This window comes from Lactuca serriola, chromosome 2, assembly GCF_051521515.1.
Source record: "Lactuca serriola cultivar US96UC23 chromosome 2, Lser_US96UC23_V15, whole genome shotgun sequence".
Lineage (NCBI taxonomy): Eukaryota > Viridiplantae > Streptophyta > Magnoliopsida > Asterales > Asteraceae > Lactuca > Lactuca serriola.
In genome coordinates, this window is record NC_136409.1 from 146,623,156 (window position 1) to 146,628,359 (window position 5,204).

Sequence of the window (5,204 nt, forward strand, 5' to 3'; positions counted from 1 at the left end):
CATTTAATATCCTCTTTGAATTAGGGATAATGATCGACCTTTATGCTCGAATCCAGTGCTCAAATCGATCGACCTTGTCACCACTCCGCCACCAGCAGCAGGTCACTGCCTCCACCAGTAGGTAAAACTTCGGCTACAGTAGGTAAAACTTCTTGGTTCTCTTTTTCTTTCTTCCTTTCCTTCTATCTTCCTTCTTCTCGATTTTTTTTCTCTAACCCAGAACCACCTTGGCAAGTGATTGCATAAATATTGAATATTTTCCATCTGGTTGTTGAAGATCAAAACAATTAGTGACTCAAAACTAGCGATTGAATCATCTTTAACTCAAGAAATTGGGGAAAATAAGAAACCCCTATCGGATTGCCCTTCGCTCGAATCATCTTTGACCCAGGTTAGCAATTCCCGTTAATTCAGTTTCTTTGTTTCTTTTTCCATTATCAAATCATTTGAAGCTCTGAATTTCCAAATGGGTTTGAACCCCGTCTTGTTGAATTATCAAAAAAATTCCATTAGAGAAGAGATTTATAGCATTAAACTGGTGTCTCACACGGTCTTGTTGACTTGTTCTATCATGTTGTGAGAATTGTAGCTACTTCTAGATGGAGTGGGATCATAAACATGTGAAGGATGCACTGCCCCTAATATTACCGGGTAATGATTTATACTTTAAAAAGCATAGGATGTTTCTTAGAATGCATGAAAGGCTATATGTATCTTGTATAGGACTTGGTTTAGTTAAAGAATATACATTTGTTTTAAAACATGATAGGTGATATTTGTTTTGACTTGTACAAACATTAATTATTTGGGAAAGGATGAAAGTGAACGCCATAGCTCACATAGATCCAATAAAGCTTGTAGTTTTAAGATAATCTAACAGTGTATCTTCTATTATGATTTTGGACATAATCGAATGTTGTGCAAGACTATCCATTGTGTGGGTTCCTAGAAAAACATATTGAAATAGATGGATTTGATTTTTTATTTTAACTTGTTCAATTTGAAAATGTTTGCAGGCTATGAGAAAACGAGATTTATGAGGTATTTCCAATTTGTTTTACTTGCTAAATGCAAGTTGAAAGCTAGGGATTTGATTTTTTTTATTTCTTTTTCACATAATTATCAGGTTAAGTAAAACTTATGAGGTAATTCCACCAGAATGCATATGGTAATTGAATCTTGAATTCCAATTCTTTTGGAATGGAATCACGAATTCCAATTCTTTTGGAATGTAATATGGATATTTTCTCACTGATTTATGCATGTTCTACAATTCTTGGTTATTGGTTTAGGTGCAATTCACAAGTCCGCATATTTTTCCATAAGGAATATAGTTTTTTATTTTTCATTTACTAATACATTATTGGATTCTAAACTACAATTTGGTTTTGGTTTCACAGAAGTTGATGTTTGAAGAACGGACCACAAAATTGAAAGTGGTTCTAAGCAACATTATTCCTTTAGAATGTATTAGTGTCTTTGTTAGATTTTGATGTTTTCTTTCCCGATTAGAAAGTTTTTTTAGTTTTATTCTTTAACAATAAATGTAATTCTTAGCAATTGTTACCCGTACTCTATAAGAATTAGTGTAATATTTGTTTTTATTCTTCAATTGATGGTTCAAGAATTTGTTATTCTACAAGAATTTTTAAAGTCATGATCAAGAAATAGTTTCAAGAATATTTTTATTATTTATGTTTCACGAATATTTTCATTTTTGAATATACTCATAAAATATTCTGTCAGAATGTCCGAATTAAAAGAATTTTAATTCGTAAAATCGGATTTTAAAAATTAATAAAATCTATGATCCCTTAAATTATGCAATTTCCTTTATTAAATCTATATTAATTGATTAAAATATTCTTTTAATTAAATTAGATCATATTTTTCAATTATATTTAACTCAATAATATGTATTAATCACTTTTTTAAAATAAATAAAATGCTTGACCCACAATCATTCCTACGTCCACAAAATAATTAGTTAGAATGGTCCATTGGAGTACGTTGACCGTACTTATGGGTACGCTTAGCGTACTCTGCAATGATCGCAGGGGCATCTCGCGTACGCGGGTTGTACGTAAGGGTACGCCGGGCATACACAATTGAAGGCCAAAACCCTAAATGCGGACTTGACCCTTATTTAAACACCTTATAACCTCTTGGACCAAACCCTATCAGCCTCTTTAGCCCCATTTCATCTACTTTCAGCTGAATTAGTGTGAGAGTGAGAGTTTGAGCTAAAGAAGAAGGTTTTGGTGGCCATTTTGGAGTTCTTTTAAGAAGGAGAGTTGCTAGGCAAGCTTGGGACGTTTTAGTGCTTCAAGAATCTGCATTGTGGTCATCTTGCAAGACTTCTGGAGGTAAAAAGCTTGCACCTTTCCATCTAAATCCATAGATCTAGCTAGGGTTTTCTAGTTTTGTCCCTTTAGTTGATTTTGGACCTCTTTTGGTGAGCCAAGCAACTCCATGAGATGGGAATGGCAGATCTGAGGTCCCTTGGTTATTTAGAAGCATAAAAATGGAGTCTTGGTGGATGTATTAGTCTCATGCATGGGTTAAAGACCTTGGAAAGGTCATAATGGAGGTGTTGGATGTTTATGAGGCATGCAAGGGCATAAAGTTGGCAACTTTATGCCTTAGGACATTTTAACAAGCCTAGATCTAACTTTTGGACATGGAGGAATCGAGCATTAAGCACTTAATAGAGAAAGTGCTTGATTTGGTTGTACGTTGGGCGTAGCCCGTGTACGTAGCGCGTAGTCCCCAAACCCTCAGTACGCTATGCGTACCGGAATGGTACGCCGAGCGTACGCAGCACAGTTGGGCATTAATCTGTTTTGGGCCTTTGAGCCTTTGGGTCCCATTTGGTTATTGGGCTTGGTTGTATTCTGTGAGGTATGGGCCATTTCAGCTGTTATGGGCCATGGTCATGTTGATTGGGCCTTATTAGGCCAAGAGGCCCATTAAGGATCTTGGACTTGGACTTTGGGGTCCCATTAGCAAGGGAAGGATATTTGGGCCTCCGGAAGGGTTTGGAGGTTTAGTTTCCTTTGGTTAATTCAAAGTCCTAACATTGATTATATTATTATTCAGCTCAGGAGGTTACGGATCGTTAGGAGGGCAATTTTGTATTCAACAGACAGAGGTGAGTCTCCTCACCATACCAATGGGTCTAAGGCACCAAGGCCGACCCATTATGTGATTATGATACATGTGTTAGACATTCTGTGATTTGATTTGTTATGTGATTGTGTTTGCATGAAAAACCTTGGGGGTTCCCGAGGCACTTAGGTGTAAGACCTTGGAGGGGTTCCTTGGCATCCTAGGTTAAAGACCTCGGGGGGTTCCCGAGGCATTGGGCTAAGACCATGTGGGGATTCCCATAGCACCCGGAGTAAGACTCTGGACGGTTTGCAGGGCTTCCTTATGTGATTGGCATGCATGGTTTATGTGTTTTGGATAGCTGTGTAGCTAGTGTGATATGTTATACATGTTTGTGTGCAGGTGTGCTCTGGGGAACTCGCTAAGCTTTCAAGCTTCCCATTTGTGGATTTGTTTCAGGTACATCTGAGCCCAAGGACAATGGCGAGGCATGATGGCGCGGCGTGCACTCCCTCTCTCTTTTGCTAGTGTGTTTTGGGACGCTCTGATGGTTTAAAAGAAAATAATGATGTAATGAATGTGGATTTGAAAACAAATGTTTTGAGAATTTATGGTTTAAGCAATTATGTTTTATTAATTAAAAGAGAAAAATTTTCTTTTAAAAATTAGGTCGTTACTAGTAGGTATCAGAGCCTTGGTTTGAGGGATTCGGGCACACCCTCGGGTGGGTCAGGACTCAAACTAAAGAAATTGTAAAAAAAATGTTTTCATATATATATATATATATATATATATATATATATATATATATATATATATATATATATATATATATATAAATATAATAACATAAAAGGGTATTTTTTTTAAAAGAAATGAAAAGATGAGAGTGCAACGCACGTGATCAGCCGAGCCAAGTAAGTAGTTCCCCAATATGATTAGCCATGTTATACTAATGTTGAGTTTGTTGATTATATGGAACTTGCTATGTGTATGCTTTTAAAATTATATACGGCTAGGAGCTTATAGCCTCATAATGATTGATTTGGCCTTATTTTCTTTTCCTTGTCTTGATGTGATCTTAGGGTTGAATCTCTTATTCGAAAGTCTGTTTGATCCTTTCTGTGTATAATTTGCACGCATAAAGGCAACCTGTTATGATTGGTTTGATTGGTGTAAGTAGAGCAAATCTTAGGGCAACCTAGGATTTGATATATACGGTAGTCTGTGGGAGATGGTTTAGTTTTGGGACAAATTGGAGTATTCAGGTGGAACCCTAGGGGAAAGGTACAGGTAGGTGTGGAAGGTAGTATTGGGCTCGTACTATTGGAAGCACGTGACCTGTACCCAAACACATGTTGTACCTGGGGACTCTAAGGGGGACCTGTGTGGAAAGATCCTTGTTGTAGGCATTCTGATCATTAAGTTTTATGGTATTTTAGTTCAGCATGGTGGTGACACAGTTTGGAGCAGGAGGATCAGGATCGGGATTTGGATCCGGGGCGGGATCAGGAGACACTACTAATGTCATTAACGAGAGGCTACCCGAGCTCATTGTAGCCGTGGTTACTAGGGGTATCCTTGACGCGACCCCAGTCATCTTTGGGACGGTTAAGGAGGGTATTATGGATCTCATGGAGGAGAGACTCAGATCATTCAGGGCTGAGATTGCTGCGAGCCAGGTCGGGGCCCGAACTCCCTCATTCTGGGAGTTGAAGCCGTGCGGGGCACCGAAATTTTTTGGGGCCAGGGACCCCATAGTCAGTCGACGTTGGATAGAAGATATTGAGAATGCCCATCGCACGAGTTCCTGCCCGGATGCGACAAAGGTTGGGTTTGCATCTTGTATGCTGAGGGATAAGGCCTAAGATTGGTAGGGCGAGGTTACTAGGCAAGAGGGGCCAGCCGGAGTAGCCGAGATGTCATGGGCCGAGTTTGTTCGATGATTTGATTTGGAGTTTGCACCACCCATTGAGGTGCAACGACTGGTGCGGGAGCTTCATGGGTTACAACAGACCACCGAGACTGTTGCGGAGATCACTGCCAAGTTTCGGGAGCGAGCTTTGTTAATTCCACAGTATGCTACTGATGAGGAG

General features: G+C 38.9%; 1 long non-coding RNA gene across 2 annotated transcripts; it reads left to right on the forward strand.

Annotated features, from left to right (window-relative positions):
• On the forward strand, nt 1-1,612 carry LOC145086950 (uncharacterized). Of its 2 annotated transcripts, XR_013700694.1 has the most exons (5): nt 1-142; nt 278-391; nt 590-651; nt 1,017-1,041; nt 1,401-1,612. It is a non-coding gene; the product is annotated as an uncharacterized LOC145086950 (long non-coding RNA). The 2 variants fall into 2 exon arrangements; XR_013700693.1 differs by lacking the exon at nt 1,017-1,041.
• Nucleotides 1,613-5,204: the final 3,592 nt, after the last annotated feature.